The sequence below is a fragment of the Macaca mulatta genome, chromosome 4, assembly GCF_049350105.2.
Source record: "Macaca mulatta isolate MMU2019108-1 chromosome 4, T2T-MMU8v2.0, whole genome shotgun sequence".
Taxonomy (NCBI): Eukaryota; Metazoa; Chordata; class Mammalia; order Primates; family Cercopithecidae; genus Macaca; species Macaca mulatta.
In genome coordinates, this window is record NC_133409.1 from 24,430,751 (window position 1) to 24,457,636 (window position 26,886).

Sequence of the window (26,886 nt, forward strand, 5' to 3'; positions counted from 1 at the left end):
GGTTTACCACTGTTGCTTTCAGTTCTTTTCTTCTCTAAAGCTTCTAAGGAAACTCCAAGATCATTTTTGACTCTGGCAAGCTGCATTTCACAGCTCCAGTTTCCTAACATTTCCTTGATGGATTATTGTGGTTTCTTAAGAATGATCTCCTTTAAAGCAATATTTATGTTACTTCTTAAAAATGAAGCATGGCATTTAAGGTACAAAGACAGATGGAGCCTACATGGACTCACCCATATTATCAACACTGATTAAATTCACACTGTGGAAATCATTCCACACACAGGCTTGGTAAAATAATATTCTCAACCAGATTGCAAATCAATTAGTAATATTCTGAATCATATGTTCCTAGACATTATACTTAATTTTAAGTTTTCTATAGTGATTAAATATCCTTTCACATGTTATATCTTAGTCATTCTTAACAAGTTTTGGTTATGCTGGCATCTTGCTAATAGAATACAAAATATTCCAGCTTTCTTAACAGCACTTCTAATAATGTTGTACTTACACTTGTCATCAACATACTTCACAGTATTTTTTCTTTTAGACCAGAATTATATTAGTATTTCTCATAGCATTAAAAAAAATCCAGTTTTGTCCACTAAAAGGTCATAGTACTTAGACAAGGAAACTGATTATATTTCTTATGTAGACAAATAGAGACACCAGGAACACTTACAGACACAGACACAGGCTGTGAATACATAACCCAAATGCCTAAATAAAAATTAAACATCAAGTTGACTTCCAATTACCTGGATACTTGCTGACTTGTGGGGAGTATTACATTTAATGGAATTTTAAAATGTTGTGGTAAAAAACTTTCTGTTTTCTAGACTGTGAGCACCATGAGAACGATGTAATTTTTATCTGTGTGACTTTGACAAGTTACTTAAAATTTTTGTGCCAGTTTCCTAATCTTTAAAATGAGGGTAACAGTAGTAGGGTACTTCAGAGGCCTTAGTGAAGACTAATTGACATATATGCCAGGAAATAGAACACAAGCACTCTTGATTAGTATTCTTGCTGCCTTGCCCAGTGACTGACACAGAGGAGATGCTCAATGATATTTGTAAATGAATATAGAAAATGATAGGCATAGAGGGAGGCACCTGGAGTGCCCCCACAGAACATGACTTAGCACATTTACAAATACATTGTGTTTCCTTATTCCAACGCAGCAGATATTTTCTTCCTTTGCTACCATCTGGCTTTTAGACTGGTTGGTTGGGGAACAGAAGCAGGAAAATGTCACAGAGTAACTTTGCAGTCTCTTCACCACTCTCAGGGCAAAGGTGTCCAGAATTTAAAGTTTATTTGGGTCTCCACCCAACTACTGATTTAGTGTCCCTCTAAGTCTTTAGTACTGCTGTGAGAGTCACTACTAGAGTGTTAATGGGTTGAGATTGAAATAAAAATTGCTAACTATTATGTACCTAACGGGCCGGGCACTAGAGGAAGCATTTCACCTGTTTTATTTCATTTAGCCTTCACAACAAACAAAAGAGGCCAGCACTATTGTTTTGACTACTTTATGGAAGGAGAAACAGAGAGTTAAAGAGTCTGACTGACTTGCTCAAGATCACCTAAATTGGCAATGGATGGTCTGGAACCCACTGGGGGCTCCTGAAGTTCATATTCTTATTTACTGGGTATTCCATGTCTGATGGCAGCCTGTGATCTTACACTCAAGAAAGTTTGGATGTCTCCCAATATTTCTCCCCAGGTTTAAGGAGTCACTAGCTGGTTGGACATTATCAGATACTGAGAGGTAGCAGTGAATATACTTATGATCACTGCCCCCATTTCACTTAGTGTGGCTAAATGCTTTTGCTCATGAGAGGAAAAAAATGAGATGGATGAGTCTTCAAGGGGGTATTGAATTCAATTACTTTAATTTTTGTGTGTGATTTAAATGCACTTACCACAGTTTAGAAAACAGAGGATCTGAAGTTGAGAGAAATATAACAAAGCTGGCATATGGAAAATGAAATCTAGGCCTTAAATCTCACTTAGTGCAGCATTTCTGCTTCTTCTTCCTCTCCCTATGCAAGAAGAGTAGTTATTTGTAGGAAAAGGAGAGCAAGAAACCAGGTGAATTTTATATACTGGGCTGAAACAAGACCAGCGGCAATGCCACTATATCAAAAAAAGTTGTGGGAAAACCAATCTTAAGACTGGTTATAAATGAACAACTTGCAGACAAATGCTTCTGATGAGAACAGCTTAAAAAATCCAGTTAAAATAGAAAAATCATATGTTTTAAAGCCTTGGCTAATTGTCAAGGCAATCAAGACTTGAAAAGCAAATCACAGAAAGAAGGGAAACCAACTAAGGTGAGCACAATATTAGAAGCTGGGCAGAAGGTGACAGCTAAGAGATAATGAGGCCAGCAGAACTTTAAGCAATTGCATAGCCATATGAATAAAAAATTAGGATTCTGGCTGGGCATGGTTTCTTACACCTATAATCCCACTGCTTTGGGAGGTCGAGGTAGGAGGATCACTTGAGGCCAGAAGTTTGAGATCAGTCTGGACAACAGCAAGACTCTGTTTATAAAAAACAAACAAACAAAAATAATTAGAATTCTACTTTGCCATGATAGGCAGAGCTTAAAAAGCAAGATCCTAGAGAAAAATGAAGTACAGAGAAGTGAGCCCAACGCTTGAGACATTTACTGATGAAGATATGCAAGGCAAGAGGCTTAAAAACTAAGCCAAAAGTAACTGAATGTAAAAAGGAATTTTATGCAGCCTTGTGTGCTGGAGAGACAAAAACTGGAGTTCAGGAATTGGTAAGAAGGAAGGGCCCTAAGAAACAACTGTAGATATTGGGCTTATTAGATACAGACTTAAAAATAATTGAGATTAACATATTTGATTAAATAGATGACAAAAATGAAGACTTTCACTAGATAATTGAACTTGTTAAAAAGCAAGTGGAAATTCTGGATAAGAAAATATAATAACAAAATTACTCGAATTAATTAACTCAGATGGGTTTAAGTGGAAACTGAACATACCTGAAAAGAGAATTAATAAGCTAGAAAATAATCAGTACAAAATATCTAGATTGAAGAGTTAAAGGTAAAAATTATAAAAAGTAGAGAAAATTGTGTAAGAGATTTATGGGGCAGGGACTATTATGTATAATTGGAGTCACAGAGGGTAAGAGAGAGACTGGAGTAGGAGCAGTATCTACTTCAATAGAAGAAGCATTAATGGCTGGGAATGTTCAAAACAAATGAAAGACATCATCACAAAATCAAAATGCACTTGCAACCCAAAGCAAGATACGTACAAAGAAGTCATAGATAAATACTTAACAGAAAAACTGCCAGGAACCAAAGTGATAGATAAGATAGTAGCATCCAGAAAAAACAAAAGCACATTACCTTCAAAAGAGTAATAACATGACTGAAAGCTGGCTTCTTAAAAGAAATACCAGAAGCTGAAAGAAAATGTCTGCCAACTTAGAATTTTATATACAGCAGAAATACCCTCCATAATTATGATGAAATAAGAAATATTTCCAGACAAAATGAAGGAAATTATCACCAGCAGCAAAAATGCAAAAGAAATATTCAGTAACTAAAGAGAGCTTTCCAGGCAGAAAGAATCTCAGCAGAAACAAAGTGAAAGCAATAACAATAGCAACAACAGCAACAACAAAAGGGAAGGAAAAGCAACAGAAATGGTAAATACAGTCAGTTCTGTTATAGCACATTTCTAAAAATCACTAAACTATCCAAAATTAATAATGAAAACCACAGGCTTAGAGGAGAAATGAGTTTACATTTACAATATTTAAAAATTTCATAGCTGACACCAAAATATAGACAGAAACCTAATGAAAACTGTAGCAAAGTTTTACACATGTTAAATGGTTAAGAAACATATCAGTTCTACAATAAATATGGCATTTTATCTTGAAAAAAACTTCGTGTGTGTGTGTGTGTGTGTGGGTGTGAACGTGGGTATCAGAAAGTTTGCAGCTTGTGATGAAGTAGTAAAAGTAAGGTTATCTGAAGTTTGACAGAAAGTTGTAATGGATGTGGCTCATACATATGGTGAACTGAGGTAGCTGGCAGATGTTTGAGATGAATACCTGTGTACATTTTTATATTTTATTTTGCCCAGTTAAGCTGAGCACAGTTTTTCTCTTTTTTTGCATTCACCTGTGTTTCTTGTGGATAAAATTTAGCAAAAGCAAATGCAAAATTTACATTATATTAAAGTAATTTTGTGGTATATCAATTGCATTAAAACAAATTCATATTTTCAAAGCAAGCATTATAGAAACACTGACTGTATGAAAGAAGACCTAAATAAATACTGGTTGTACCAAGCAATAAGAGATATGTGCATAATTAAAATTTTTGCCAATATTGGCACGAAAGGTTGCAAGGGGGAAATGATGTTAATTTTTTTTATGATCGTAATATGATTTGGGAAGTGGAAATAGTACTAATTTAGTCCTAATAACTCAAAAGGCATGTAGTAATTTCTAGGGATATAAAAAGTATATCTAGGAAACTAACAGAGGACAATAAGTGGAATTGTAAAATAAATATGGGTTAAATCCAAAGAAAAACAAGAAATGAGAGAAGGGAAGAAAAACAGGTGGACTAAATAAAAAAAGTAAAATAATAGATTCAAACTTAACTATATCAGTAACCACAGTAAATAAAAGGGATCTAAATACTCCAATCAAAAGACAGAGATTGTCAGATCGTATTTAAAAAACTCTCTGTGATACTTACAAGAGACATCATGTATATGTAAGTATGCACGAACCTGAAAAAAGTGAATCAAAAAAATAATAAGTGTATTAGTTTGCTATTGATACTGTAACAAATCACCAAAAAGATTACTTAAAACAATATGAATGTATTATCTTACAGTTTTTTTCAGGCAAAAATCTGAAATGGATCTTAAGGGACTGAAATTAAGGTGTAAGTAGAGTTGCATTCATTCGTTCTACAGAGTAGAGGAGAGAATCTGTTCCTTACCTTATGCAGCCTGCATTCTTTGTCTTGTGACCCTGTTCCAGCAATCCTATCATTCTCACCTCTGCTTTTCTCATCATATTTCTTTCTCTGATGCTCCTAACTGGCTTATATGAAACACTCTTCTTAACAATGGCACCACACATACTTTGTTTACATGCATGTGAAACATTTCTCAAAATGGAGCATATGTCATAGAGTAATTCTCAACACATTTTGAAAGATTAAAATCATCGAGAGTACAATCTTTGTGTCTGAACACATTGTAATTAAACTTGAAATCAATAATATAAAGATAATTAGAACATCCCCAAATGTTTTGGAAACAACTCATGGGTCAAGGAGGAAATAACAATGGCAATGGAAATATTGTGAATTTAATAATTTTGAAAATTAGACATACTAAGAATTGTGGAATGCAACCAAACCTGTGTTAAGAGGAAAATTTATAGCTCTAAATGCTTTACTATAAAACAAAAAAAGCTGAAAATCAATGATGTAAGTATCCAATACAAAAGTTACAAGATAACAAGAAATTAAACATGAAAAGTAGAAAGATTAAGATAATTAATGTAAAATAGGAATTAATAAAATAAAAGAAAAGAAAAATTCCCAAAGTCAAAATTTGGTTCTTTGAAAAATTAGTAAAATTGATAAACCCCAAGAAAGATTGATCAAGGAGAAAAGAGAGTACAGATTACTACAATTAGGAATTAGAGGAAATAACTACATTTTCCACAGACATTTAAAATATAAGAATATATTAAAATAATGATATATTGTCAATATATTTGGTAGTATCGATAAAATTGAAGCTCATAATTTACCAAAAATTATACAAAAAGGTAATAAAATACAAATACTCCTACATCTATTTATACATAAACACCTTCCCCCCATCCCCAAAATCTCCAGGTCCAGAGGCTTCATCCATGAAATTGAAACACTTAAAGTAATAATATCAATTTTAAGAAGCTCTTCTAGAGAATAGAATGACAGGCAACACCTTCCAACTTACCTTACAATGGCAGCGTAACTTTGATACTAAAATGTGAGAAAGATGTAAAAATACAGGCCAATTTCTTTCAAGAATATAGATGCAAAATTCTACTCAAAATGCTAGCAATTTGAACCAGTGATGTACATGCAGAGGATAATACATAAACAGTAAACTGGGTATTAACAGTAAACTGGGTATATTCCTGGTATTCCAGGTATGCAATGTGGTTTCACATGAAAAAAAATCGGTCAATGTAATAAATCACATTAATAGAAAATTAATTCAAGATGGATTAGAGATTTAAATGTTAGACTTAAAACCATAAAAACCCTAGAAGAAAACCTAGGCAATACCATTCAGGACACAGGCATGGGCAAGGGCTTCATGTCTAAAACACCAAAAACAATGGTAACAAAAGCCAAAATTGTCAAATGGGATCTAATTAAACTGAAGAGCTTCTGCACAGCAAAAGAAACTACCATCAGAGTGAACAGGCAACCTACAGAATGGGAGAAAATTTTTGCAATCTATTCATCTGACAAAGGGCTAATATCCAGAACCTACAAAGAACTCAAAGAAATTTACAAGAAAAAAACAAACAACCCCATCAAAAAGTGGGCAAAGGATATAAACAGACACTTCTCAAAAGAAGACATTTATGCAGCCAGCAGACACATGAAAAAATGCTCATCATCACTGGCCATCAGAGAAATGCAAATCAAAACCACAATGAGATACCATCTCACACCAGTTAGAATGGCGATCATTAAAAAGTCAGGAAACAACAGGTGCTGGAGAGGATGTGGCGAAATAGGAACACTTTTACACTGTTGGTGGGACTGTAAACTAGTTGAACCATTATGGAAAACAGTATGGCGATTCCTCAAGGATCTAGAACTAGAAATACCATATGACCCAGCCATCCCATTACTGGGTATATACCCAAAGGATTATAAATCATGCTGCTATAAAGACACATGCACACATATGTTTATTGCAGCACTATTCACAATAGCAAATGCTTGGAACCAACCCAAATGTCCATCAATGACAGACTGGATTAAGAACATGTGGCACATATACACCATGGAATACTATGCGACCATAAAAAAGGATGAGTTCATGTCCTTTTTAGGGACATAGATGCAGCTGGAAACCATCATTCTCAGCAAACTATCGCAAGAACAGTAAACCAAACACCGCATGTTCTCACTCATAGGTGGGAATTGAACAATGAGAACACTTGGACACAGGAAGGGGAACATCACACACTGGGGCCTATTGTGGGGAGGGGACGGGGGGAGGGATAGCATTAGGAGATATACCTAATGTAAATGATGAGTTAATGGATGCAGCACACCAACATGGCACACGTATACACATGTAACAAACCTGCACGTTGTGCACATGTAACCTAGAACTTAAAGTGTAATAAAAAATAAATAATAAAAAATAATAAATCACATACTCATCTCAATAGATGCAATAAAATATTTGACTAAATTCAGCACTCATTTCATGATTTAAAATAAACTAACACCAACCCCCCCAACCCTCATGGAAAACTAGGACTACAGAGGAATTTCTTTAACCTGATAAATGATATCTACAAAAAATATATAATAAATATTCTATTTTGTGGTGAGTTATTTAAAATTCTCCTGAGATTAAGACAATGCAAGAATTGCCTTACCACCTCTTCTTTGCAACATTGTACAGAGGTTTTAGCCAGAGCAATAAAACATGAAAAAGGTGTTAGGATTGGAGAGTATGAAATAGAACTGTCTTTATTCTTAGATGGCATGGAAATCTAAAAATTATAGAAAATACAAAATAATCTATGGTCAAACTATTCAAATAAAATTTAAGTGGGATTCTAGATACAAATTGAATGTACAAATTCAATTATATTTCTTTATGCTAGCAACAAATAATTGCAAATAAAATAATAAAAATATTATTGACATCAGCGTCAGCAATCATCAAATACCTACCATTAAATCTAACAAAAGCTATATGAAGATTTTCTACATAAATCTACAAAAACATTATTGAGAGAAATGAAAGCAGACAAATAAATGGAGAGTCATTCTATGTTTGTGGATTAGAGATTTCAGTGTTGTAAAGATTTCAATTTTTTATAATTGCTCTATGGATTCAGTGAAAAAACAATTAAAATCCTAGCACAATATTTTTCCTGGAAATGGACAAGCTAAAATCTTAATTATGTATGGAAATTCAGAGGGCCAAAAATATTCAAGGTGTTAGTTTTTCTAATTGAAGAAGAAAAACGCTAAGAGACATACTAGCAAATTTTAATATTTACTACAACATTACAGTAATTAAGACAAAGTTGTGTCAACTGGAGGATAAATAAATAGGGCAATGTAACACAGTAAGTCCAAAAATAAACCTACTAGTATATGGTCACCTGATCACCGGATATAAGATGACGTCCATAGCAGTGAAAAGAGAAAAGAATGGTCATTTCAATAAATGGAACGTTTCAGTTGGATATCCATGTGGAAAAAAGTGAATCTCACCTGTATGTCACTTTACACACAAAAGTCAAATCCAGATGGATTATATTTCTAAATGTAAAAGGTAAATCAATAAAGCTCACAGAAGACAACATAGGAGAATATAGTTGTGACTCTGGAGTAGGCAGAGAGTTTATCTTAAAGAGGACACAAAAGGCATTAATCATAAAGGGAAAGATTGATAAATTGGATTTCATTAAACTGTTTAGCTGTAAAGCTGTTTAGCGCCTCCAAAAAATACAGTTAAGAGAATGAGAAGACGAGCCACTATGGGTGAACATACTTGGGATACATATTTACAAAGATTCACATTCTCAGTATAAAACCAATTCACAATAAGAAAATGATAGACAACATAGTTAGAAATATGCATAGACTTGAACATGTATTTGAGAAAAGGATATCCAAATGGCCAATCAAGAGTGAACAAATCAATTGTAGAATATTTACAAAATATAGTAGTATATAACATGAGAATAAAGAAATAACTACTACGTGCAGTAACACTGATGAATTTCACAAACATCATGTTGCTCAGAAGAAGTCGGACAAAATAAAATACATATTGTATGAGTCTATTTATATACTGTTCAAAAACAGGCAAAAATAATGGATAGTAATTGACATCAGAACAGTGGTTACCTTTGGGGAGCCAAACTACTGGGGAAAGAGAAGTGTGGGTGATATTTTATTTCTCAGTCTGGGTGATAATTACACGTATGTGTCCACTTGTGAAAATTGAGTTAGATACAGGGTTTGTTGCATTTTTCTGTACATTTGTTACACTTCAATAAAAAGAAAATTTTAAAAATGAGGTGATAGAACACTCAAATGCAAAGCTGAACTTAGTTTAGACACTGCTAATATGTTTTTGGCACAATATGGGAATTTGAATATTATCTAGATAAGAGATGACGTTAAAATATGTTTTAGTTTTTTGATGTATCATGGTATTATGGTTATTAAGGAGGGTGTTCTCATTTTTAGCAGCGGTAAACTGAAGGGATTATGAGTTAAGTGTCAAGATGTTGGCAACATACTTTGAAATGGTTCAGTGAAACATACGCACATATAAATACACATATGTATACACACAGGGAAAGCAGACACAGTAAAATACTAACAACAAATATTTACAACTGTCAAATTTAGGATCCTTATGATCAATGTGCCAATCTTTTGACTTTTTGTATGTTTAAAAATATTTATCATAGTGAATTAGGAAAGAACATTCTGAGACTTTAGAGTTAGTGATTGTCTCCGTGTGGCTTATGTGCCTGAGGTCCTATGGCTATGTATATTCAGCCAGAATGATATGTAACGTTGTTTTGCCTGTTTCCTCCAAATCTTGATCAGCTCATTTCACATTCCCTGGAGTCAGAACACAAGGTTCAGGCCAGCTGCCGCCTCACTTGACCACTTGGACTACCAGATGACAGGCTGCCCTTTGTGGACTTCTCACTTGGCAACCTCTTCCCTTTTCCTTTTCTTCTCACGTTGGACACTGCCTTCCTTTTCTTCACCCCCTTCTCATAGCACCAAGTGGTTCAACTCCATTGTTTTGGAACAAGGGGAAGAGAAACAGGAAGATCAAATGAATGTATCACCCCAATTCACTGGAGGAGTCTGTAATTGAGCAAAATTAAAACAATTTCTCTGTAGCCAGCACCACAGCAGGAGCTGGGCTCTCTGACACATGTGAAACACTCTTTCTGTGTGTAAATATTTTCAAATTGCCTTGTTAAAGAAAAGAGGAAGCCCAGGCAGAGTCATACGTAGTCCAGATGTATCAGATCAGAAGAATGAAAGTGCAAAAGGTCAGAGACTCTATTCTGAAAAGGAGAGAATATCTCTATTATTTATAAAGGGCAGAATAAGGATTACACGCATGAAGGAGACAGATACAGACAGGCTGCCCCTGGAAAATTAATGGAGCACTGGAAGGTACAAGCAGAAAAAAATCCTGGCCACCTGTGAATTGGGTTAGAGAAAAGATGAAAGGCTTTTGTACAGATATCCTGCAATATGAGGGCTAAAGGTCCCCCGACGACTAGATGATTGGTTATTGATCCTGATTTCCCCTATGTACACTACTGAAGAACGCCAAGAAGAAAAGTTTGTCCAACAAAAACAACGTTTTGATGTCTGTCCCTCACTCAATTTTAAAAAATTTCAAGGTGGACTTTGAAGTTAGACTACTCAGACTCTACTATTTATTTATTAATGATGTGACCTTGGACAAGTCACTTAACCTCTATCTCTAAATATTTTCTCATTTATAAAATGACAGTATTATTAGTATGTACCTTATGAGCTTTGATTTAGTGTTAGTTACTATGTGTAAAAGGCTTGGAATGATGCCTGGAATAGATGAAATGCCATCTTCTTGTAAACTATGACCATGGTAATGGTGATAATGATGATGAGGAGGAGGAGGAGGAGGAAGAGGAAGAGCAAAGAGAAAGAGCAGCAAAAAGAGGACTGCATAGGCATTATCTTCTTTTCAACAATCTTCACTTATCAATTTCTGTTTATGAAACCATCAGTACAGCAGCAAGACCCCAGCTCTCCCAGTTGTTGCTGACTTCTTATTTTCTCTAACACTTCCAGCACTCAATCTATTAGTTGATGAGTTCTGTAGATTAGTTTCTCCTATCTCTTACCCCATTTCATTATCAAAAAATTTCACTCTAAGTTTGCTTCTTACCTGAAAAATTGAAGAGGACTTCTTGGTCTCACTGTCTCCCTAGACCTCTCCCCTCCATGATGTCTCCACTCCATGTGTTGACAGGTTGGGTAATGTATAAACCTGCTCAAAACCCTGCAGTGGCTGCCCATTGCCTGTCAACTAAGCATGAAACCTTTAATCCAGCATATGGAGCCTTGGGAAATTCTGATCTGCATTTCTAGACTTAATCTTTTTATTTATTGATGTGTATACTAAATGTTCTATTTACACTAGATTTCTCATGGTTACCTGAATCTTGATCAATTTCAGATTGTGCTACTTTTAGCTATATGGCTCTGGGCAATTAACCAGAGTATCAGTTTTCTCTTCTGTAAAATGGAGAGAATAATAGACTTGACTTTGTAGTTTGATTATGAAGATTACAGGATTTAACACATGTTAAGGATTTAGGATAAAGCCTCATATAAATTAAGTATTCAGTGAATGTCAGTTATGATGATGATAATGATGAAGATGAATGCTCTTGGTTATGCTGTTCTTTTACATACAACCTCCCTCATTTCTGTTTTCTTTTGACAAAATACATGTCATCCTTCAAGTCTTAAGTCTTTTCACAAACCCTTCCCATTTATAGTCTTTTCTTACTCCATCCACCCAGGTGTCTTCTTTCCCTCCTCTGAATTCTCCAGGTGCTCCCCTTTCTTTTATAAATTAGATTCCTGTGTAAGCTACAATTATTTTTGTACTTAAAAATGTCTTTCTGCAGGTTATCCTCACTTAAAACCATTGTAAAAATTTCTAAATAGGGAACTAACCCCTAACCCTTTGAAGGTAGGGACTGCTGCTTTACTCATCTTGGTATCACTTACAGTATCTTGTGCAGCCGTATGAAAAGCCCTTATAGTGTCTTTAGTTGATAAGTTTAATGGATAATGGATATAGTGTCTTTAGTTGATAAGTTTATAGTGTCTTTAGTGTTTAGTCTTTAGTTGATGAGTTTATAGTGTCTTTAGTTGATAAGTTTAATGGATAAATTAACTATTAAGCTTTTTTTTTTTTTTTTCTTTTTTAGACAGAGTGTAGGTCTGTCACTGTCCAGGCTGGAGTGCTCTGGGGCAATCTCGGCTCACTGCAACCTCCGCCTCCCAGGTTCAACCGATTCTTCTGCCTCAGCCTCCCGAGTAGCTGGGATTACAGGCGTGCATCACCATGCCTGGCTAATTTTTTTTTCTTGTATTTTTAGTAGAGACAGGGTTTCACCATGTTGGCCAGTCTGGTTTCGAACTGTTAACTTCAAGTAATCTTCCCGCCTCAGCCTCCTAAAGTGCTAGGATTACAGGCGTGAGTCACCGTGCCTGGCCAATTAACTATTAAGTTTACTTGATAAGTTCACTTTGCTAGATTATCTGTCATAGCTCCCAGGAATCCTTTATTTTGAGAAGATAACTATAGAATTATGTCTTAAATACTTCCTAAAGTCTCTGACTCCTGTAGGGGACTAGCTGTCCTTAGTAAACCATAAAATGATGGTATCCAAAATTGTTTGGAAAAAGTTTTATGTTGTACATATTATTGTTAACAAATAAAGATCAAAATAATTCACATGAGAATTATTGGGGGCAGGGAAGAATTCGCCACAATTTTTCCAGTGTTTGGGACTATAAAATTCTTAGTCTTATCCTATTTTTTCTTCTCCCTCTGCAGGGAACTTTGCCCAAGCTTACCTTTTTTCCCCCGTATATTCTTCTGCACCCGTTTTTCACTTGCGTGTGAGGTGGTGGTAGGAAGTTTAAGGAATGAAGAGGATCCCTTCTCATGGAAGACTCTGTAAACTACATTTCCTTATATCCTTTACCCCATCTGCTCAGTTCTAAGGTAGCTACTTGTCCCTAAAACCCTACAGGAGTTTTAGCAGCAGAGAGCTGCTGATTCCAGGCTTCAGAGGAAGATCAACAATTTGCTCTAGCCAAAGCAGAGACTGTTTCTCTGGAAGGGCTGTTACACCTGGAGACTGCATTCCCTGGAGCACCCTTCAGCAAACAAGACCACTTCAGGCAAGATTTTGAAAAACCAGACAGGTGCGATAATGAGGACTTTTTTTTTTTTTTTGGTTGCAGATTTATGACTTTATTGATACTCTTTCTATAGGCTGGCTATATAAGAATCCATGCCCCATAAGCTGAGTAAGTGAGAACAAATCTGACTTAACCTAAGGAAGTTATAGATTCAAGAACTAATGATTAAAAAGTCTTCATCTTAGGACCAAGGGATTGCTTATGCTTATTGGTCCTGCTATAAGGCCAGGTCGCAGTGTCTCTCACCTGGATCTACCACAGTCATGATTGAAAACTGCTGACTTACACAGGTAATAGGCTCTCTTTAACGACATCTCTTTAATGTATTTACTTTCCAGAAAGCAAAATGCCAGGCCGCTAACAGATGAGTTGTTTGTACTTTAAAAGTTTACTGTTCCAGTTAGGACATTCTTGATGGTATTTTATATTCTCTTTGCAGTGCAGCCAGCTGATTCATGCTGTATTCTGAAGGTTATGAGTCTCCATGTGATGTTAAGAACTATATGTCTGAACCATTAAAGAAGAAGTGTATAAAATGCAATGCTGCTCAGTGGAAGTATATGAACCAGAAGTATTTCATTTTATGCCACAGCTCTGGTTACATTTGTAGCTTTTGAGCACTGGCAGTTCTTCTCCTTTCTCTCACTTTTGGAGTTATAGCTGTCTCCCCTGTTGGAAAAACATAGAGCAAGGTTGTTACCAGATAAGCTCTCTGTGTTTATTAGATATATTTTCAATTCAACACGAAAATGCCTGTATCTACTGAGTTACTGCTATAAGTAAGGTTTATAGCTAGATGCCAAGAGGCCTACCAAGCTGATTATGACATAGCTCCTGTTTTTTTTTTTTGGCGGGTCAGGGGGAGCTTGTAAGTATACCCATAACTGAAAGACATGGCAGAATGTGCTAGAGATTCTCAGAGGAGTACAAAGAAATAGATTCAAAAAGAAGGGAGAAACATTTGTTTAGAAGATGTGGAAAAATTGCATGAAAAAATATATTTTGAGATGTGCACTGAAGGATGATGAGTAGGATTTGAAAAGACAGAGCTTGTTCGGGGAAAAGGAATTCCAGGAAAAAGGAACATCATGAATTCAGCTATAAAATCTGGGAAAGTGTGAAGTGCAATTAAAGAAGAATGGGTAGTCATGGCTGAGGCCTTGGGGGGCTTATAAAGGAATAGACAGATCTTTGCCCATCTAAGCCTCCTACTCCCCTCTCTAGTGTATATGAATTATAACCCAATCAAAGACTGCATTTCTCATACTACTTTGGAATGGAGGCAGAAATGATGGGTTATTTCCAGGCCTCATGTGCCAGTTAGATATTAAATTCTGGGATAACCTTGAAAGCCTCATATTGAAGTTGATATAGCTTCTGTCAGCTTGGATGCTGAGTGACTGAGTGGAGCAGAGCACTCCCTACCTTTCTTTTCCTACCTTGAGTAGGAAAAGAAAAAAAAAATCCCTTCAGTGTGTTAAACCACTGAGATACTGAGTTTTCTTAAGGCAGCTGGTGTTTACCTTTAATGTGGTGGTTAAAAGGGAAGGTTAGAACTGGCCTATGTTTTTACAACTCAGCATGATATAGTAGAAAAAACTCTAGTCTAGAAAACATGGATTTCACTTATTCATTTGTTCATTCATTCATTTGCTCATTCATTCATTTCATATTTATTGAGATTTCACAGCCTATCGAATCTGAATGCTGGACATGTTATGATTAACATATGGCCCTCTGGAGCATATGGTGGAGTGGAAGAGATGAAATATAACCAGGCTGTGAGGATACACTGCAATGTCTTATTTCTCAAAGTGTGGTCCTCAGACCAGCAGCATCAGCATCACTCAGGTGCTTGTTAGAAATGCAGAATCTCAGGCCCCACTCTCAAATCAACAGAATAATAGACTGCATTTTTGACAAGATCCTAAGGTGATTTGTGTGCATGTTAAAGTTTGAGAAACCCTGGTAAAATGAGTGGTATTGTAGGGACAGGCCGGGGGCAATGAGGACTCAAAGAAAGGACACTTAGACTTGAAAGTTTCCAGAAGGCTCCCTAGACTAGATGGCGGCTAAGCTGACTTGTGAGCAGCACGTTTCAGTCATAAAGATTGTGTGAATTTGGGTAAGCCACATACATTCAGCTTTGATTTTCTTCTCTATAAAATTAGGGATAGTATTACAAGGCTGTTTTGAGCCTCAGCACCTTCAAGATTGTTTTGAAGCTCAAATATATGTAAAAGTAAGAATGACTCGAATACTCAAAAACTGAATATGAATGGAAAACTTATACTTTTTCAGTTACAGTTAAAGTATAGAAAAAATGTGTTCTTTGGCAAAATAATGGATTTTAGCAGTGTTGAGTAAGAAAAAATATCTAGTATGGATTGTTTGTTTTGATTAAACACAGAACTGAAAGAAGTTTTTCCTCCTACTTATTGCAGAAGGGTGTAACATCTGAAAAATAGGTCTGGTATGTTGGTCAAATAGAGTGTCTGCTGGGGTTGGAAAATGCATTCTCTTGGGGTTTGTGCGGTCTGGTCTTCAATCATTTGTGTTCTTGTATAGAGTGTATCCAAAATATACATGGAGACAGTGGGAAGGGATTTTCTTCTGGCTAGGAAAAACATCAATTCCTGACACAAACAAAAATCGAACTAAGAGTTTATTCTGAATTAGTAGTACTGAGGAAGGTTAATAAAAAATAAACAAAGAATAGTCATTAATTAAAAATTTTAGCAATCTGGTAATGTAATCTCCATATGGAGCATCCTCACTAACAGGCATCTTTAGTATTTATTAGATTTCGGGCGAGGCTCTCTTTAGTAGCCTTTGTTCAGGCACACAAAATGACCTGCTCCTCTATACTTCTGTACTTTTAAACTATTTATGTATGTAGGTATGTATGTATGTATGTATTTAGATGGAGTCTCACCTGTCACTCAGGCTGGAGTGCAGTGACGCAATCTTGGCTTACTGCAGCCTCTGCCTCCCGGGTTCAAGCAATTCTCGTGCCTCAGCCTCCCAGGTAGCAGATGCCTGCCACCACGCCCAGCTAATTTTTGTATTTTTAGTACAGACGGGGTTTCACCATGTCGGCCAGGCTGGTCCTGAACTCCGGACCTCAAGTTTTCTACCCTCCTCGACCTCCCAAAGTGCTGGGATTACAGGCGTGAGCCACCACACCCAGCCCTTCTGTGCTTTTGCACATGTTTTTTTCCCGTTGCCTGGACTGTTCTTCCTCATCTTGATCACCTCGGCCACCATCTGAGCCACCAGAAGCCTTCCTGAAAGACTTGGTTCAGACATCACAGTTCAGACAGGATGAAGCCTTTATTAACCTTCCTCTGTGCTGCCATGCAGGTAAGAAAAGTGTATTGAATTACACTGTGTCCATCATTCAATGTGTTTATCTGACACCTGGTACTGTGACAGCCTGAGGACCATACTGTGTCAACTCATTTCTTATCCTTAGCATCTGGCACGGTGCCCGGCACATAACAGGTCCTAAATAAATGTTTGTTGAATGAATATAAAAGTCTGGCAGCTTTAAGAATAAATAAATAAACAAAAAACTTCATTCTAATCCTGATGGAAGCTTAGTTACTTCTTCTGTCTCTCAGAAAGGGAATCCTGTCAAATAGTCTAAGAACGTGTAAAAGGAGGTAGTTATTCACAGATCATAGAAGTTTCTATCAAAACATGCTTAGATATTAATAGGAACTTAACATTAGAAATTCCTTAATCCAGAAAGTCTACTTATAGAAATTTATCCTAAGGAAATTAAGAATATACATAAAGACCTAGCTATAAAGATGCTTATTTTATTCTCTTTATAATACCAAAAGACTGTAAATGTGCTACATAGCCAACAATTGTGAATTAGTTAAATAAATTATAGTATAAAATTAAAGCGATGATGTAAAATGTATTTACTAATTTGGAAAGATATTCATGTTACAGCAAATGTAAAAAGCAGGTTACAAAATTGCATATTCACTAAGTTGCCATTTTATTAAAAAGAACAAGAATTTAGATACTAAAAGGAGAAGTCTGGAAAGAGATATACATGAAAATACTAATGGAAATTTCCCCTAGCTGTTGAAATTATGTATCATTTAAATTTTTATCTTTGCCTATAGTTGTTCAACATTCTCACACTAAAATGTATTGACTGGATAATCGATCTTTAAATTACAAGAGAAAACATATAATCCTCTTGAAGGCTTCTAGAAAGCCCTATCGCTTTTAACATTCTTCATATTCTTTCAAAAGCCTTCCTCTTTCAGTGGATTTCTAGAATACTATAGGCTGGTGAAGAAAAAGAGGATGGAATTAAGGAAGAGAAGGTGTAGGAGATGAATTCACTTTATCCTACTCTCCAAGTTTAGCTGCTGAATGTAACCACTAGAAGTTGAAGTTTGGGCTGGATGAGTTGTCCTTTTGGGACACTGATAGCAGGACTTGCAGTGAAGAGGAAGCTGTGAGCCAGATGTCAAAGATATTGACGAATCAGGGTATGTGTTTTGTGCTTCTTAGACATGACAAGGAGCAGAGAGAGAGAGTGAAACAGCAAAGACTCATGCTCTTTAAAAGAACGTGGCTTTTTTTTTTCTTTGAAGTGAGTGAGGGAGTTTAGTTCTAAAAGCAGCAATGGGAAACAAAACAGACACTCACCACATCTATAGATCCTGAGATCCATGAGATGTGAGAGAACAAATGGGTACCCCTTGAGAGGGTTATAGGGGGATATGGAGTACTGGAAGAGCCAGGTTTCAGTTAAGGCAGGAGGTGTTGTTGGTATTAGATCATAATAGTCTTACCCCTCCAGGTCAAGTGGCAGTGGCTATCCCAGGGATTGTGGACTTTCATGTGCAGCTTAGGTTAGTTATTCTTGTGGAAAACTGCCGAAGAAGGTTGAGACATCGTTCCTGGCTTTAGGTAACTTCCTCCAGCTAGGAAACATACCTACTACACATAAAAAACAAAGAAAACATTTTGATGTTGAACCGTAGCAGTTGGCTGTCAGCCTTCGCCGATAAAACCAGTTCAGCTGGATCTAAGCTTTTGAACTCATCACCCTTTGAATGCAATCCCTGCCCCTGAGTCCTGTCTACTCTCTTGGCTGCCATCCGACACAACATGCTGAAATTCCATGTCATGAAGGAGGCACCAGACTGACTCTCAGTGCAGCAAGGCTTTAGACAAAACACATCAGAGTAGCAGGGAAGAGCTGGAATGGGGATGATGCATGAGACTGACTTAATCAGTTCTTAAAAGATGAATAAGTTTACTTCACAGACACTGGGAACAACATAAGTAAGCAAAGACACAACAGTGAGGATGAGCATCATATGAATATTATAATAATTCTTTTTGTATCATTAAATTGTATTTTGTATCATAACATTTCTAATTTCTTACCCCCTATTTTAAAATTAAGTTTATTAAGGTATAATTTACATATAATAAAATTTGCTCTTTTTAGTGTATAATTTGAGGAGTTATGCATTCAATATCACAATCAAGATACAGAACAGCATTGTCCAATAGATATAAACCACATTGTCCAGTAGAAATAAACCACATATGTAACTTTACATTTCTAGTAGCCGCATTAACAAAGTAAAAAGAAACAACTGAAATTTATTTTAATAATATGTTTTATTTAACCGAATATATAAAAATACATCACTGCTGTATTTTGGATGGATCAAACCTACTTAATTTTTAATCCTAAAGTAGAGAGATGCAACTGGGGCCTTCCATGTAGAAAGTGGGGTCAGGAGGCCAAGAAAGGGAATATGAATGTATATCCAAGTCACTCAGGAACTTTTATGCAGGTGCTAGAAACTTATGTCAAAGTGGCCACAAGATTGTTTAATAGGAGACGAACAAATGTAACTCCATGTTTACTGCTAGAAACCAAAGCTTTGTGTAAAATCTTGAATTTATGGGAAGGGAGGGTAGGAAAGCCTGTACCTGTCTGTTTTTTTCCTGATCCCTTTCCCTCATTCCTGAACTGCAGGAGACTGAGCCCCTTTGGGCTTTGGTGACCCCATCACTGGGGTGTGTTTATTTGATGGTTGATTTTGCTGTACTGGGTACTTCCTTTCCCATTTTTTAATCATTTTTTAACACATGCTGACTCTTCCCTTCCCTTCTCCTTTCCCTGGGAAAATACAGTGAATAAATAAAGACTTATTGGTACTCAAAAAAAAAAAAATACATCACTATGTAATCGATTTAAAAGTTACTGACATTTTACATTTTTTTCAAATCTTTGAAGTCTGATGTGTCTTTTATACTTTCAGCACATCTCAATTCAGACCTGGTCACATTTCAAGTGCTTGATAGCCACAGGTGTCCACTGTGTACTGCAATAGACAGTGAAGATACAGATTATCCCCATCACACCAAAAAGTTCTCTTGTATCCCTTTACAGTCAATCTGTTTTCCCCAATCCTGCTTGACCCCTGGCAACTACTGATCTGTTTCTGTCCCTGTACATATTTATCAGAGTTGGAAAAACAGATCTGAGAGAGAGACAGAGAGAGATTTTTAAGGAATTGGCTCCTGTGGTTGTAAAGGCTGGCAAATCTGAAATCTGCAGTGCAGGCCAGCAGGTTGGAGGCTCAAAGAAGAGTCGATGCTGTAGCTCAAGTCAGAAGGCAGTCTGAAGGCAGAATTTCTTATTTTTTATGGGAATCTTAATTTTTTTTCTGAAGGCCTTTATGAGGCCCACTCATATTGTGGCGGGGGGGGCAATCTGCTTTACTCAAATTTACTTATTTAAATTTTAATCACATCTGAAAAACACCTTCCCATCCTTTTGATTTAGCAACTCCACTTCTGGGTATATACCTAAAGGAATTGAAAGCAGGGTCTTAAAGAGATATTTATACACCCATGTTCATAGCAGCATTGTTCGCAATAGCCAAAAGATGGAAGCAACTCAAGTGCTCATCAAGACATGAATGGATAAACAACATGCAGCATATACTATTATTCAGCCTTAACAAAAGGAAATTCTGACATGTACTATAACACAGGTGAACCTTGAGACATCATGCTAAGTGAAATATGCCAGCCACAAAAAGGCAATAGTGTTTGATATTTACTTATATGCGGTAACTGGAGTAGTCAAATTCACAGAAACAGAAGGTAGAAGGGTGATTTCCAGGGTTTGGGGGAGGGGGAGTGGCGAGTTATTGTTTAATGGGTATAGAGTTACCGTTTTGTAGGAAGAAAAGGTTTCTGGAGATAGGTTGTACAACAATGTGAATTATCTTAAAACTACTAAACTGTACTGTTAAAAATATTTAAGATAACAAATTTTATGTTACATGTCTTTTATCACCACCACAACAAAAAACACCTTCAGAGCACATCTATACTGATATTTGATGAAAAACTGGGTACTGGGACAGGCGCGGTGACTCATATCTGTCATCTCAGCATTTTGGGAGGCTAAACTGGGAGGATCACTTGAGCCCAGGAGTTTGAGACCAACCTGGGCAACAGCAAGATCTTTCTCTCTAAAAAAAAGAAATTACAACAAAAAACTGGGTACTATGGCTTAGCTAAGCAGACACATAAAATTAACCATCACACTATAAGTTTTCTCTTTTCTGGAATATTAGACAAATGGAATTATATAATAAGTAGCCCTCAGTGGCTGGCTTCTTTCACTTAGCCTAATGCTTTTGAGATTTATCTATGTTGTTGGATGTATCAGGAGTTTATTCATTTTTATTACTGATTAATATTCCATTGTATGGATATGCTATAGTTTCCTTATCCATATATTGGTTTGTGGACACTTGAGTTGTTTCCAGTTTTGAGGTGTCACTAAGGCTGCTATGAGCATTCCCTTGTAGATCTTTGTTCTAGTTCATTTTGAGCATCGTTGTATCATGTAGAATGCTTGTGGCAACAAGTAACAGAAAAACCACCTCAAATAGAATAAAAATAAAGAAATGTATTATTTTATTCACAAAATCCAAAGAAGCATGGCTAACCCCACCCTCACCTGATGGTCCTTCTCTATCCATCCTGGTAGTGGAAGACAAAGGGCATATAATCTTGGGAGTTCTAGGGCCCTGCCCACTGCCAGTCCCTCTCCACACTACTACAGCTGATGCTTTCTGGAAAGCACACCTCCTGGCAGGAGGCCAAACATCACAAAAATAGAGCATTAAACCGCCAAAGCTAAGGACCCTCATGGAGTCCATTGCACCCTCTACTACCTCCACTGGAATAGGTGCTGGTATTCACAGCTGAGAGACCCATAGATGGTTCACATCTCAGGACTCTGTGCAGACAACCCCCAGTACTAGCCTAGAGCTGGGTAGACTCGCTGGGTAGCTAGACTCAGAAGAGAGACAACAATCACTGCAGTTTAGCTCACAGGAAGCCACATCCACAGGAAAAAGAGGAAAGTACTACATCGAGGGAACACCCTGTGGGACAAAAGAATCTGAACAACAGTCTGCAGCCCTAGACCTTCCGTCTGACGTAGCCTACACAAATGAGAAGGAACCAGAAAACCAACCCTGATAATATGACAAAATGAGGCTCTTCTGCACCCACAAAAATCACACTAGTTCAATCAGCAATGGATCGAAACCAAGAAGAAGTCCCTGATTTACCTGAAAAATAATTCAGGAGGTTAGTTATTAAGCTAATCAGGGAGGGACCACAGAAAGGTGAAGCCTAATGCAAGGAAATCCAAAAAATGATATAAGAAGTGAAGGGAGAAATATTCATGGAAATAGGTAGCTTATAAAGAAACAATAAAAATTTCAGGAAAGTTTGGACACACTTTTAGAAATGCAGAATGCTCTGGAAAGTCTCAGCAATGGAACTGAACAAGTAGAAGAAAGAAATTCAGAGCTTAAAGACAAGGTCTTCGAATTAGCCCAATTTAACAAAGACAAAGAAAAAAGAATAAGAAAATATGAACAAAGCCTCCAAGAGGTCTGAGATTATGTTAAACAACCAAACCTAAGAAAAATTGGTGTATCTGAAGAAGAAGAGAATTCTAAAAGCCTGGAAAACATATTTTGGGGAATGATCAAGGAAAACTTCCCTGGCCTTGCTAGAGACCTAGACTTTCAAATACAAGAAGCACAAAGAACACCTGGGAAATTCATTGCAAAAAGATTTTGCCTGGGCACATCAGGTTATCCAAAGTTAAGATGTAGGAAAGAATCTTAAGAGCTGTGAGACAGAAGCACCAGGTAACCTATAAAGGAAAACCTATCAGATTAACAGCAGATTTCTCAGCAGAAACCCTACAAGCTAGAAGGGATTGGGGACCTATCTTCAGCCTCCTTAAATGAAACAATTATCAGCCAAGAATTTTGTATCCAGAGAAACTAAGAATCATATATGATGGAAAGATACAGTCGTGTTCAGACAAACAAATGCTTAGAGAATTTGCTACCAAACTACCACTACAAGAACTGCTAAAAGAAGCTGTAAATCTTGAAGCAAATCCTGGAAACACATCAAAACAGCACCTCTTTAAAGCATAAATCACACAAGAACTATAAAGCAAAAATACAAGTTTAAATGCAAAAACAAAAAACAAACAAAAATCCCGAAGTATACAGGCAACAAAAAGCAGGATGAAAACAACAAAACAAAGGTACCTCACATTTCAATACTAACATTGAATGTAAATGGCCTAAATGCTCCACTTAAAAGACACAGAACCGCAGAATGGATAGGAACTCACCAACCAACTATTTTTTGCCCTCAGGAGACTCACCTAATACATAAGGACTCACATAAACTTAAAGTAACAGGGTAGAAAAAGGCATTTCATGCAAATGGACACCAAAATTGAGCAGAGGTAGCTATTCTCATATCAGAGAAAACAAACTTTAAAGCAACAGTGGTTAAAAGAGACAAAGAGAGACTGTATATAATGGTAAAAGGCCTTGTCCAACAGGAAAATATCACAATCCTAAACATACATGCACCTAACACTGGAGTTCCCAAATTTATAAAACAATTAGTAACAGACCTAAGAAATGAGATAGACAGCAACACAATAATAGTTGGGGACTTCAATGATCCACTGACAGCACTAGACAGAAAGTCAACAAAGAAACAATGGATTTAAACTAAACGTTGGAACAAATGGACTTAACAGATATCTACAGAACACTTCATCCAACAACCGCGGAATACACATTCTATTCAACGGCACATGGAACTTTCTCCAAGATAGACCATATGATAGGCCTTAAAACGAGCCTCCATAAATTTAAGAAAATTGAAATTATATCAAGGCCTCTCTCAGGAGACAGTGGAAAAAAAAAAAACTGGAAATCAACTCGAAAAGGAACCTGCAAAACCATTCAAATAATGAAAATTAAATAACCTGCTCCTGGGGTCAAAAATGAAATCAAGATAGAAATTTAAAAAATATTCAAACTGAATGACAGTAATGACACAATCTATCAAAACCTCTGGGATACATCAAAGGCAGTGCTAAGAGGAAAGTTCATTACCCTCAACGCGTATATCAAAAAGTCTGAAAAAGCACAACAGACAATCTAAGGTCATACTTCAAGGGACTAGAGAAACAAGAACAAACCAAACCCAAACCCAGCAGAAGAAAGGAAATAACAAAGATTAGAGCAGAACTAAATGAAATTGAAACAAAAAAATACAAAAGATAAATGAAACAAAAACCTGGTTTATTGAAAATATAAATAAAATTGATAGACCATTAGCAAGATTAACCATGAAGAGAGAAAATCCAAATAACTTCACTAAGAAACGAAACAGGAGATATTACAACTGATACCACTGAAATACAAAAGGTCATTCAAGGCAACTATGAACAACTTTATGCACATAAACTGGACAGCCTAGAAGAGATGGATAAATTCCTGGAAAAATACAACCCTCCTAGCTTAAATCAAGAAGAATTAGATAACCTGAACAGACCAATAACAAGCAGTGAGATTGAAATGGTAATTAAAAATTACCAACAACAAAAAAAGCCCAGGACCAGATGGATTTATAGCAAAATTCTACCAGACATTCAAAGAAGATTTGGTACCAATCCTTTTGACACCATTCCACAAGATAGAGAAAGAAGGAACCCTCCCTAATTCATTCTATGAAGCCAGCATCACCCTAACACCAAAATCAGGAAAGGACATAACCAAAAAAGAAAACTACAGACAGATATCCCTGATGAACATAGATGCTAACATTCTTAACAAAAACTAGGTAACTGATTCAAACAACATATCAAAAAGATAAGCCACCATAATCAAGTGGGTTTCATACCAGGGAAGCAGGGATGGTTTAACATACACAAGTCAATAAATGGGATACACCACATAAACAGAATTAAAAACAAAAATCACATGATCATCTCAATAGCTGCAGAAAAAGCATTGGACAAAATCCAACATTCCTTTATGATTAAAACTCTCAGCAAAATCAGCATACGAGGGACATACCTTAATGTAATAAAAGCCATCTGTAACAAACCCACAGCAAACATAATACTGAATGGGGAAAAGTTGAAAGTATTCCCTCTGAGAACGGGAACAAGACAAGGATGCCCACTCTCACCATTTCTCTTCAACATAGTACTGGATGTCCTAGCCAGAGCAATCAGAGATGAGAAAGGAATAAAGGGTATCCAAATTGGTAAAGAGGAAGTCAAACTGTCTCTGTTTGCTGATGATATGATAGTTTACCTTGAAAACCCTAAGGACTCCTCTAGAAAGATCCTAGAACTGATAAAAGAATTCAGCAAAGTCTCCGAATACAAGATTAGTGCACACAAATCAGTAGCTCTTCCACACACTAACAGCGACGAAGCAGAGAATCAAATAAAGAACTCAATCCCTTTTACAACAGCTGCAACAAACAAACAAACAAACAAACAAAAAAACTTCAGAATATACCTGATAAAGGAGTCGAAAGACCTCTACAAGGAAAACTACAAAACACTGCTGAAAGAAATCATAGATGACACAAACAAATGGAAACACATCCCATGCTCATGGATGGGTAAAATCAATATTGTGAAAATGACCGACCATACTGCCAGAAGCAATCTACAAATTGAATGCAATCCCCATAAGAATACCACCATCATTCTTCACAGAATTAGAAAAACAATTCTAAAATTCATATGGAACCAAAAAAGAGCCTGCATAGTCAAAGCAAGACTAAGCAAAAAAATCAAATCTGGAAGCATCACACTACCTGATTTCAAACTATACTATAAGGCCATAGTCACCAAAACAGTGTGGTATTGGTATAAAAATAGTCACGTAGACCAATGGAATAGAATAGAGAACCCAGAAATAAACCCAAATATTTACAGCCAACTGATCTTCGACAAAGCAAACAAAAACATAAAGTAGGGAAAAGACACCATTTTCAAAAAATGGTGCTGTGATAACTGGCTAGCCACATATAGGAGAATAAAACTGGATCCTCATTTCTTACCTTATACAAAAATCAACTCAAGATGGATTAAAGACTTAAACCTAGGACCTGAAACTGTAAAAATTCTAGAAGATAACATTGGAAAAACCCCTCTAGACATTGGCTTATGCAAAGATTTCATGAGCAAGAACCCAAAAGCAAATGCAATAAAAACAAAGATAGATACCTGGGACCTAATTAAACTAAAGAACTTTTGCACGGCAAAAGGAACAGTCAGCAGAGTAAACAGATAACCCATGGAGTGGGACAAAATCTTCACAATCTATACATCTGACAAAGGACTATACCGGAATCTACAATGAAGTCAAACAAATCACTAAGAAAAAAATCAAACAATCCCATCAATAAGTGGGCTAAGGACATGAATAGACAATTCTCAAAAGATGTACAGATGGCCAACAAACATGAAAAAATGCCCAACGTCACTAATGATCAGGGAAATGCAAAACAAAACCGCAATGCAATACCACCTTACTCCTGCAGCAATGGCTATAATCAAAAATTAAAAACACAGTAGATGCTCATGTGGATGCAGTGGAGAAGGAACACTTCTACACTGCTAGTGGGATGTAAACTAGTACAGCCACTATGGAAAACAGAGGGGAGATTCCTTAAAGAACTAAAACTAGAACTACCATTTGATCCAGAAATCCCACTACTGGGTGTCTACCCAGAGGAAAAGAAGTCATTATTTGAATAAGATACTTGCATACACATGTTAATAGCAGCACAGTTCACAATTGCAAAATCATGGAACCATCCCAAATGCCCATCAACCAACAAGTGGATAAAGAAATTGTGATATATATTAAATATATATTTATGTATTATATATAAAAATATGTTATATATAATATATATGATAGAATACTACACAGCCATAAAAAGGAATGCATTGACAGCATTTACAGTGACCTGGCTGAGACTGGAGACTATTATTCTAAGTGATGTAACTCAGGAATTGAAAACCAAACATTGTGTGTTCTCACTAATATGTGGGAGCTAGCCTATGAGGATGCAAAGGCATAAGAATGATACAATGGACTTTGGGGACTTGGGGGGAAGAATGGGAGGGA

General features: G+C 36.4%; 1 long non-coding RNA gene across 1 annotated transcript; it reads right to left on the minus strand.

Moving 5' to 3' along the window:
* Positions 1-12,967: 12,967 nt before the first annotated feature.
* Positions 12,968-24,944, minus strand: LOC144340269 (uncharacterized). The gene is made up of 3 exons (XR_013416174.1): positions 24,808-24,944; positions 18,142-18,289; positions 12,968-13,987 (listed from the first exon to the last, which is right to left on the minus strand). It is a non-coding gene; the product is annotated as an uncharacterized LOC144340269 (long non-coding RNA).
* Between the last annotated feature and the right edge of the window lie 1,942 nt (positions 24,945-26,886).